The sequence below is a fragment of the Natator depressus genome, chromosome 9 (genome assembly GCF_965152275.1).
Source record: "Natator depressus isolate rNatDep1 chromosome 9, rNatDep2.hap1, whole genome shotgun sequence".
Taxonomy (NCBI): domain Eukaryota; kingdom Metazoa; phylum Chordata; order Testudines; family Cheloniidae; genus Natator; species Natator depressus.
The window spans coordinates 56,325,103-56,336,886 of record NC_134242.1 but is presented as its reverse complement, the minus strand read 5'-3'; positions in this window follow the sequence as shown (position 1 = coordinate 56,336,886).

Here is an 11,784-nt window from a genome sequence, read left to right as displayed (position 1 = left end):
CAAAACTGGACACAGTACTCCAGATGAGGCCTCACCAGTGTCGAATAGAGGGGAACGATCACATCCCTCGATCTGCTCGCTATGCCCCTACTTATACATCCCAAAATGCCATTGGCCTTCTTGGCAACAAGGGCACACTGTTGACTCATATCCAGCTTCTCGTCCACTGTCACCCCTAGGTCCTTTTCTGCAGAACTGCTGCCTAGCCATTCGGTCCCTAGTCTGTAGCGGTGCATTGGATTCTTCCATCCTAAGTGCAGGACCCTGCACTTATCCTTATTGAACCTCATCAGATTTCTTTGGGCCCAATCCTCCAATTTGTCTAGGTCCTTCTGTATCCTATCCCTCCCCTCCAGCGTATCTACCACTCCTCCCAGTTTAGTATCATCTGCAAATTTGCTGAGAGTGCAATCCACACCATCCTCCAGATCATTTATGAAGATATTGAACAAAACCGGCCCCACGACCGACCCCTGGGGCACTCCACTTGACACCGGCTGCCAACTAGACATGGAGCCATTGATCACTACCCGTTGAGCCCGAGAATCTAGCCAGCTTTCTACCCACCTTATAGTGCATTCATCTAGCCCATACTTCCTTAACTTGCTGACAAGAATACTGTGGGAGACCGTGTCAAAAGCTTTGCTAAAGTCAAGAAACAATACATCCACTGCTTTCCCTTCATCCACAGAACCAGTAATCTCATCATAAAAGGCGATTAGATTAGTCAGGCATGACCTTCCCTTGGTGATCTAATGAGGAACAAGATGATAATGATGTTGACTACCTGTACAAATTTATTATTACATTTTTTTTTACCCTTTAGATTGTTGTTGTGATGCTGTGAAGTCACAAAGAAATCCACTTTTATGTCTTGAAATAGAGTCATTAAATTAACAGAAACTGTGGTATGTAACTCATCATTTAAATCAGCTTCTGTGCCAGATGACGGGAGGATAGTTAATGTGAGGCCAATTTTTAAAAAAGGCTTTAGACGTGAGCCTGACTTCAGTACCAGGCAAATTGGTTGAAACTATAGTAAAGAACAGAATTATCAGACACATAGATGAAAATGGTTTGTTGGGGAAGAGACAACATGACCTTTTGTAAAGGGAAATCATGCTTCACCAATCTATTAGAATTCTTTGAAGGAGTCAACAACCATGTGGACAAGGGTGATCCAGTGGATATAGTGTACTTAGATTTTCAGCAAGCCTTTGACAAGGTCCCTCACCAAAGGTTCTTAAGAAAAGTAAGCTGTCATGGGATAAGAGGGAAGGTCCTCTCATGAATCAGTAACTGGTTAAAATGTAGGAAACAAAGGGTAGCAACAAATGGTCAGTTTTCAGAATGAGACAGGTAAATAGTGGTGTCCCCCAGGGTCTGTACTGGGACCAGGGCTGTCCAACATATTCGTACATGATTTGGAAAAAGGGGTAAACACTGAGGAGGCAAAATTTGCATACAATACAAAATTACTCAAGATAGTTACGTCCAAAGCAGACTGCAAAGAGTTATAAAGGAATCTCACAAAACTGGGTAACTGGGTGACTGGGCAACCAAGTGGCAGATGAAATTCAGTGTGGATAAATGCAAAGTAATGCACATTGGAAAACATAATCCCAACTATACAAACAAAATGATGGGGTCTAAATTAGCTGTTGCCTCTCAAGAAGGAGATCTTGGAGTCATTTTGCATCGTTCTCTGAAAACATCCACTCAATATACAGCAGCTGTCAAAAAGGCTAACAGAATGTTAGGAACCATTAGGAAAGAGTTAGATAATAAGACAGAAAATATCATAATGACACTATATAAATCCATGGTAAGCCCACACACCGAATACTTCATGCAGTTCTGATCACCCAATCTCAAAAAAACATATATTTTAACTGGAAAACGAACTAAGAAGAGCAACAAAAATTATTAAGAATCTAGAACAGCTCTTTATGAGGAGAGATTTAAAAGATTGGAACATTTCATCTTGGAAAAGTGACAACTAAAAGGGGATATGATGGATAGGTCCTCCAATGGCTATTAACCAGGATGGTAAAGCAACCCCATCCTCTGAGTGTCCCTAGCCTCTGTTTGCCAGAAGTTGTGAGTGGACAACAGGGGATAGATCACTTGATTGCCTGTTCTGTTCATTCCATCAGAAGCACCTGGCATTGACCACTGTCTGAAGACAGGATACTGGGCTAGATGGACCTTTGGTCTGACCCAGTATTGCCATTTTCATGTTCTTATGTTCAGAAACTAATGCAAATATTTCAAAGTGGACATTTTAACATGTTCATGGTATTATTGTTTAGTCCCATTTCTGTGGAAATGGCACCACTTGACAGCTCCACATCATACCTCATCTTAAAGTCTTTCAAATAATGTATGATGTGCACTTGTGTACACAGGATACATTAAGTTGACCACATTGGTAATGTCTGCCGCTCTCCTATTAAGTGAGAATTTCTCCTGTAGATCAAAGCTCCATATCTAAAATTCAGGACTGGTATTCACTATTAAAAGAGGAAAGGCCACCAAATTAGATATGACAAAGGCAAACCAGCAAATAAAATTGTAAACAGTGCTTTGTCATTAATCCATCTTAAAAGATGTTTTGTAATAGAACAAGTTACTGAGTGGCAGGACTATTGCCCCATTGATTTTGATTTCCAATGTGTTAGAACATGAGCCATACATTGCAAGAGCTAAAATGATAACTAAGCCCTAACAGGATATCTGTATGGTAAGTTAGCTAACAGGATAACCAAGCTAATTGGATAGCTAGATAATATAATATCCTTATCTGCTTAAGTTGTACTGATGATATCCTAATTATGGGAAATAGAGAGAGAAATAGACTTATGCAATTTGGAAGCCATGCTAACCAGAAAGCAAGGCCATGGCCAGAGATCAATGCAAAGCAAACAGACATTCTTTCAGATATAGTACACAGAATTGTTGCTGAAGAAATTAATGTAATTAAGGGGAAAAAATCCAGAAGCTATGAAATTAACACTGGCACCTTCCAAGCTGTGAGCCATGCGTAGGAAAATTAATTTCATGCTTTTATGCTGCACAGCACTAGCCATTATTATGTACAGTCATTCCTTGGTGAAGGTTATAACAAAGGCTGAGCAAAAAATTTTCACTAAAATGATCTTTTTGGGATTGTTGTTTTTGAAACACAGAATGGCTTTCTGTGACGATGTGACGCAGCAGGGAGGGGGGAGTGTTGACCTGGGAATGTGCCCTGGGGATGGGAGACCTGAGAGCCTGTAACCTGAGCGAGGAGGGCGCAGGGGAGGTAACACCTCTGCCTAGGAATGTGAACAGAGGCTGCAGGAGAGAGCCTGCTGGGGGGGTTTAGTTTTCAGTTTGGGGCTGGGTGGAGGAACGCAGGGAACCCCAGGGCTGGGGTCTAAGCTCCCTGCTCCCCCAGAAGGACTTGACTGAGGAGTCCTGGTTGTATCCACAAGCTCTGTTTTGGACTGTGTTCCTGTTGTCCAATAAACCTTCTGTTTTACTGGCTGGCTGAGAGTCTCAGTGAATCCCAGGAAGAGGGGTGCAGGGCCTGGACTCCCCCATACTCCGTGACACTTTCTAATTCCATTAAATGTTTGGGTTAGTAGCGGAGAGGGAATTTCCCATTTTGTCAAAATGTCTTATTCAAAACACTCCAAATGGTTTGATTTTCAGTGACCAAAAATATTTTTTTGATGAAAACCCAAAAAAATTCAAAGGAAATTTTCATTTTTGTCAAAAATGTTCTCCAGGGGAAGATGTCCATGCCAGCTCTGAGTATAACTAGCTTTCCATTCTAAGCTAAATTTGGAAACATCTCACCAGATTCCCAAACAAACCAATTTGCTGAAATTTCTCAGGTGTGTTGCCAGAGGACAATCAGATTTCAGGTTAATAAAGCTTGTAGCTTGATCCCGAGGTTATAAACCAAATGGGAGTTAGAAACATGAGAGGTTTTTTGGTTTTCCAAAATGCCTTGACAAACCACCAGGAAATGCACAATAGGAAGTAGTTAGTAGGACTTTTCTTCTCTCTCTGACTCATATGGCATGTGGATTCTTACATGCATATTGTACCTTTCCCTCCAAAGTTCTTTATTGACTTTGCTCCAAATCTTTGCCTGCAGATAAGGAACACACAGTGCAACTCAAGAGTAAGGAGGTATGTTGAGCCACCTTTGGGGTCCACTGATCCTGCAGCTGCTGTTTGCTTTTTGCTGCAGCCTGGTGACTACTCTAACTTTTGCCAGCTGCTTATGATCCCAAGCAACCATAATGGCAGCCAGGTATCAGACAGACTTAAGGGAACTGTGGGCATAGCCCTTTTTCCCTGGCCAGCCGTGCCCCCATTTCAGCAACAGGGAGGGGGATGGCTTAGAAGTTGTCATGCTGGTTCTGTGATACACAGGATCCCCCTATGCTGGGATAATCTTCCCATGGCTGGGTATATCTACCATGCAGAATCACATAGTAAGGCCCTAATGTAGGAAAGAATCTGATCTTGTACTTCCATCACTCTACTGTGAACCATGGCAATGGTTAATAGTGCACAGCACCATTACACAACCGCTGAGGGCAGGGCATGAAACAGAACATGCATCCAATTAAAATTGCAACAGGAATATTGGGAGGAAGGAGCTAATTACTGATTTTGGCAGTTGGCCAGAATACCACAGTGAACATTGCTACTCTTACAGATAGCCCCAGTAGGGCTCTAAAGATTACTAGGCCCTCGTTTTTTTGTCTAATCCGAAAGAAAGCCTCCAGCCAGTAGGCATCCCCTGTCACTATTGGCTCAGTGCTGAGTTAGAAGACCACCACCAACACAGCTTCCTACCACTACTATGACATCCCCTATCTATGTGCTGACTAGTAAAGATAAAAGATTTCAGGTGGGGCAGTTTTCTGTCAGAAAATGCTGATTCGATGGAATCTAAATGTTCTGGGGGCATGTGCTGATTTGTCAAAACTTTAAACAGAAACTAGTTCCCTGGCTGGCTGTCCAGCTCCCTGGTGCACTGGACTCCCAGGCTGCTTGGCTCCCCAGGATACAGGCAATTGGGAGCTGGGGCTCTCTAGAAAACCCCAGGGCTCCAGGTGGCTGGCTGGCTTGGCACAATAGACTTTTTTAATCTTGGGTGTCAGAAACCTGCATGCTAGCCTGACAGCCATGAGGCCAGTGCCCACTTCTCTGCTCCTTCACTGAGCTGCTAAACACATTCCCTCTGTCCTCAAGCAGCCTTTGGAGACTGAACTAACAGTCCCACATCCCTTTCCCACTCAGAAGAGTTTGCTTCCTGTCTTCGCGCTTCAGCTCTAACAAACATTTTCAATCAAAGTGGAGGGTAAATGACATTGGTTTCAGATAATTTCTTTGTGCCTTCATTTCTCCATGGTTCTGTGATGTTCTTTCCTGGCTCCAAATTCACTCCCACTGGCCCTTTCATTCAAGAGCTAGTTTCAGCTGGATTTTTTTAGTTTTCTGTGTTAGACTCAGTCACAGATTGATTTGCAAACAGAAAAATGAAGTGCTCCTGCCCCTCTCAAGGAGATTCATGCCAATATCACATGAACTGAGCCTCCAACTGGCATTTGCAGCATGCGCTAGCAGTGCTTTTGGCCACACCTGCAGCCTTCGCTAGTGGACTAAAGAACACGTAGGAGGCAGTGGTAGCTAATGGCCAGGTCAGTGGAAATCAGGAAACCTAGGTTCTAATTAGAACTGGTTGAAAAATGGGTCTCCATCCCCTCCCCCCATCCCACACACAACATTTCAAGTTTTGAGTGAAAAATAAAAAAAACAAAATATTTCAATTTAGAAATGCTGCTATGGTGCCTCATGCTCCCCCCCATTCTCCTCTGCAGACCCAAATCCCTGGTGAGACTATATCTCCTACCACACACCACAAAGAAGGTACATCATGGCGGCTGCATGGCTGGGGTGCACCATGGGTCAGGAAGTCCAGCTGGGGAGCTCAGCCCATAAAAGAAAATGGAGCATGAGGCAGCTGCACTACAACTGCCAGGAGGTACTGCAACAGCATTTCAGAATCAAAATATTTCAGTTTTTCCAGAGAAATATTTTGGGTTTTAGCCAAAACTTCAATTTTTTTCAGTTTTCAGGTGTTCAAAGTTCCTATAAAAAATTGCAATTACCATCCAAAACTGAGACAATTTCTGAGGTAAAAATGAGTTACTTTTCATTTTCACCCCTGCCAAATCACTGGTTCCCTGACCAGAACTGAAAGCATCAAAATCTCCCAAGGAAAGACATGTAAGTGATGATTCCATCTTAAAGAAGTGCACCAGAAATCTCTCAGCAAAGTCCTTTTGGGGGAGGAGGAGCAGGGATTTCCATTCGATACAGGAACACTCTGAACACATCAGAGAAAGGGCTCTGATACAGAAAGTTTACATGCATTTTAATACTTACATATCTTGAGTCTCAGAACTTTTTGATGTTCACCCATAAGTAGCATAGATATTGCAGGAACATTTCAGAGCATCACTAATATGAAAAGGATGAAAAAGCATAACCACAATTTTTAATGTTATTGGTATCATTTTAGAAGAAAACTTTAATGTAGCATCCCGTGTTGCATTGTAACTACTAAAATACACTCTTTGAAGTTCCCATTGCTGGGAAATGTTGGCCCGACCCAACCATGGTTTGGTCTTCATGATGCATGAAGCAGTGCTTTATTAATTCCTAGCTCTGTTATTTATTTTCTTCAGTTACAGCAGATTTGTTATTTCAGTTTCTTGAAGAGATTTTAATTGACTCTGATCTTTTTATGTCCTCTGATTTAAAGACTTTGGTCAGTTTTGAGGTTAAGACTGAGCTTGGAGGTGTAGCCACACACCCAACACCAAAATTAATGGGAATTGTGTGTCTAACTCCCATAGACAGCTTTGAAAATTGGGTCCTCCAATTTGACTTAGAGTTGCTTTGTAGGGACAGCGCACAGGTCAAGAGTTATATCACGGGTCTGGTGAGGGCAAAGAGGGACCAGATGCATCTCAGAAGAGATTTGGATCTTTGGTGAGTTACACCAGCTGGTGATCTAGTTTCTAGCTGAATTTACAGTGAAATGCAGAACCAGTTGTTTCACACGGAAGCAGGTTCCACTGAAAGCATTATGAACAGCTCTCCCTGAGTGCTTTTAGAACTTCATTCACAAATTCTATTCACCCAGAGAAGGAGGAGGAGTGGTTTGGTTTGGTTTGATGAGTCAGGACTATATCATTAATGTTTGTTTTGTTTGTTAATTATTGTCAACCCACGTGGCACAGGGTAAGTTTTGTGCCTAGACTGCTAAAAGTTTGAGACAGTTTCATAAGGTTGCATCAGATATAGTGGAGTTCCTAACAAAATCACCCATCTAAGAGCAGATTTTCAAAGGCCATGCACTGCCCACATGCTGCTTTGAAAATTCTCCTTGAAAACTAGCCAGCCCAGTCCTATGCAGAACACCCAAAGAAAACCATTTGAAAATTCCTTGTGCATCTAATCCAGGACTACTGACTACAGCCCAATGGGAAAAGTTCTCGTCCAAGTTGTAAATTTTGCATGACTTTGCAAATAACACGAGAAGACATTAAAAAAGCCTGATTCTCAATCTCTCTGATCCTTCACCTGGGGCAGGAACAGATGAGGAGTAAAAGTTGCCTTGAGCTACCTTTGTACTCCCCATATTCTGGGGCAGCTGGAGACCTGGCTGGCCCCTGAATTAGAACAGCCTCAGGGCTGCTCTAAATTATGCTTTATTTTCCATGTCTCCCTATAACCTGGGAAGATGAGAATAGCCATAGGGCAATGCGCTTCAGTCATGCCTTGGTTATACCCACTCCTTCCCACTCTTGAGGTCCGGCCCACCATCACACGGTCCCTACACTGAGAAGCGAGATCATGCCTGAGGTAGAGCCCCTCTACCAGCTCTGCACTAGCCAGGGAGGCGGGGGGGGGCATGCTCAGGGGCTGTTCCCACCCACTTTAAAGACCCTTTACAGTGACAGAGTGGCTTAAGGGATCATTAATGAAAAACATTCATCTTGTCCAGTGAAGATCAGAAAAATAAAAGTCTCCTCTGGATGGAAGCCACATGTGGAATTTCAGCTTTAAAAAAGCTGTTTTGGGTAGCTGGGAGAAAGCAGATTAGAGCAAGCTACAACTTCCACTCTAGAATCACTATCACAGTGCCATACACAGCCATAATAATTGTGTAGCCAGCCTGCAAAATCCCTTGTAACAGGAAGTCACACCAAGGCCGATACTGCAGCCAAATCTGGGAACGGACCAGGTAACTACATGAACACAACTAACATTTGTTATTCCACAAGCTGAAGTAACAATCAGGAAATCTAGTGAGAGCTGGGCACAGCTCGGTGGGTTTGGATAGTAGTGCTTCAAGTGATCCTTGGCTCTAGTGTCCATGCATTTTCTCAGCCTGAGCTTCTGAGATGAATGACTCCGAAGTCCTCAAGAGAAGTTGCTTTGCCTTATACCTGATCTCACCATTGTGGTGTATTTAAAAAACATGTTGAAATTGTAGACTCTCGCTTAAATTTCAGGGATGCATGGGCCTAGCAGCAGTCAGTTTGCTGCAAGCCTAGAGTGAGGTGAATTGTGTCTTTGATTTAGTGAGCAGCCTGATTTCTGTTTGTTTTGTGGGTCTTGTGTGTTATCACTCTGAAGTCTAAAAAAGTAGTGTCATGCTGCAACCTTCCAGCAAGAGTCTTTTATGTTTTTATCTAACTTCTCTGTGTGTGTGCTGTCAACATAAAAAGCCATGAAAACATGAATCATTCCTGGTTTGCTCAGAAGGTTCAACTCATGAACCTTAGCAAAACCTTAGGTCCCTGTCCTGAGTTTCAAGTCGTAAGGATACCACAAGCCAAGTGATCTTTCCATGATTTGTGGATTTTGTAGTACAAGTTTCATACCTCAGTCAAATCTCATACTTCTGGACATAAGTTCTGGACCTGTCTGGGTTAGGAAGGAAATTTCCCCTTAGAAGTAGGTGAGCCAAGGAGATTGTTGATCTAAAGGGGGAATATTGAAATCCTGCAGTCCGGAAACAGGTTTGGTCAAGCTGCCTTCCATCAATGGAAACATTTAGTTTGAAATCACCCTTACCTCTGGGCACGAGGGGAACAAATTTCATGAAACGACCTTTCAGTCTTCACCAGAGGCACACAAATGTTAGCCTCCATAGGGAAGGCTGATGGAAGCAGGCCAATCCTAGGAACAGGCTCTCTGATGCATTATTGGCAAAGAGGATTTTAGTGGGACTTTGGGGACTTTTTTTTCTTTCTTATATTTTTGGATGTTGTAACCTTGAAGAAGTGGCAGTTCATAGTTATTTGGTTTGCCAAGGTGCTGTACTAGACAGACCAATGATTGGCTCCATTATGAGTAACCCTCTCTTCACCATCCTCCAAGGCATGAGATACTTTAATGGCACTAGTTATTGTCAAAAAATGTGGTCTGTAGGAAGCAGAAGGCAGATGATGCTGGGCATTTCTGCTGTAGACGTGCTGTCTGTGGCTGGAGTTACTTACTAGCTGAGGTTTCCATACACTGAAAGCAGTCATATACTTCCAGTCCAATCTATTTTGGTAATGTAACAAAACAAGACCCAACAAAAGCAGAAGCTACATGGGAGAGCACAGTGTGTGCAACTCCCCCATACCTGGGATTGCTAGACAGACTCTTGGAGTGTAGTCAGCAGCCAATTCTATGACTGCTGACTCCAGGCCAGAACATAGGGAGATGTTAGGTAGGTCAGTCTGTGATCCAGAGAAAACCACAGGTCTGTCTCAATCAAGAATCCCCTTTATATTCATTACAGCTGAGTACTTTCTCTTCCCAGCTGCAAGGGACATTAGCACTAGCCCTCTCATCCCCTCCAGATCGACTCTTCCCACTCACGAGTGCTTGACTTTCTTCCCAAGTGAGGCAGCCGAGGCTGTCTCCAGTGGGAGGCAATCAGCTGAGCTGCCATCTGCCCCGCTGTCACACTCCTCCGTCAGGAGTGCTGGCCTGGATGGACCGTCTGCATCCAGCCTTACTCACCCCTTGCTGGGCTCAGGTGCTAATGGACACATCACACCTGGGCTGGAGCACACTCTGGTGACACATTCCTGGTGTAGAGGGAGCAAGATATCAGCTCCTTATGGGAGCAGATGGTTTTGACCAGCCCTTGGCAGCAGGGTGTGTATCTCTTCAGCACCCTTTCCCCAAACAGGCTCAGTTCTGACTGCAACCTGCACTCTGAAAGACAGTTAAACAGCGCAGGAATTCGGGCCCCATTACAAAAATGCTCCAGTGCAGTATCAGACCAGCTATGCTTCTTGTAATAATGAGGCGTCCAAACCAGCCTTCCCTCCCCATCCCCCTGCGCCCCACCCCCGCCTGTGGATCCCTCCCCCTGCTCCTTCCTGCCTGCAGCACACTATTTGTTTATTATTTTCATCTCCCTTATGAGAGCCATCCTTTATTTCTCCCACTTCCCCCTCCTCCTACAACCTCACCCTGGCCTTCAACCATTGGCTGTAGTGCTAGTGTCCGGGGGGGCACTGAGGGACCGCTATATAACTAACCACCCCATTCAAAGCCACTTCAGCTGGTAACAAGCAGTCAGTCTCGGCGACAGCATCCTCACCCAGCTCATGCACATTAAAGAAAATTCTGGGATCTAACATCCTTGGGGCCTCCAGATCAAGCCCAGCTGCCTATCCAGAAAGAAAAAGCCATGAGAGTGAATGAAATTAACCCAAGGAGCCTCTGAGTTCCTAAGGACGAGAAAGGTAACTTAATCCTTATGAAGGCTGTGTAGTTCCATGCTGTGTTTTGCAAACAAGCCAATCCAACAACTGAACCTCCTAATAAGAACTTTTGTGTGTTTGAATGTCATTTTCCCTCTCTCTCCCCAATCCCTCCTCTGGATGACAAGCTAAAAAGGAGGTTGAGAACTGCTCAAGATGTTCCTGAGGTGTGTGAGAAAGAGGGTGTGAGCAATAAGTCTCTTGGAAAGCAAGAAAGGGCGTTCAGCAGTTTATAGGGCCAACCCTGCATTTTTCCCTTGTTTGTGTAGGAATCTGATTGTGTTCGGACCCAATAGACAGCTGGGCATGTGATGTTAATACTCTGCCCTTTATTTCAGTTATCTTTCATGGCAATAGGAGTTTATCTCCAGAAAGGTTCTTACCCTGTTGTCTGCTGTATGTCAGGTTTGTCCAGGAAGAGCACACACCAGCAGTGCTGCTGGGTACATACGTCTGTCCCCCTGAAATCAGCATGCCATCACACAGCAGGTAGATAAGGGAGAGGCTGCATCAAAGTGAATGGCTAACTAAGGATCTAGTGGGTTCATCGTTACCTCAAGAGAGGTCTTAATTCCCAGGCTTATGCCACCTCTGGGATGCAAGCATTCGGTATGGGGTAGGGCTGTGGTGATTTTTGCTCCATTTGTGGCTAGCCTCCCATCTGCAAACTGTTTCAATGAAGGCTACCTCAGGAGTATAAACAGAACACAACCTTATGTGGATTCATTTATGCTCTGTAGCCTCATCCCAAACACCTCAATCAGAGAGTTGACTGGAGATGGATGCTGATATTTTTACACATATGGTGTATATACTAATGTGAGGGTCTTACTGCAAAAAACTCTAACATTCAAGCATATCAGGTCAGTTAGGGGCTCTCCTCTGAGGAGTCTAATTCCAGCTTGGTACAGGTATAATTCTGATCTGATATGTTTCA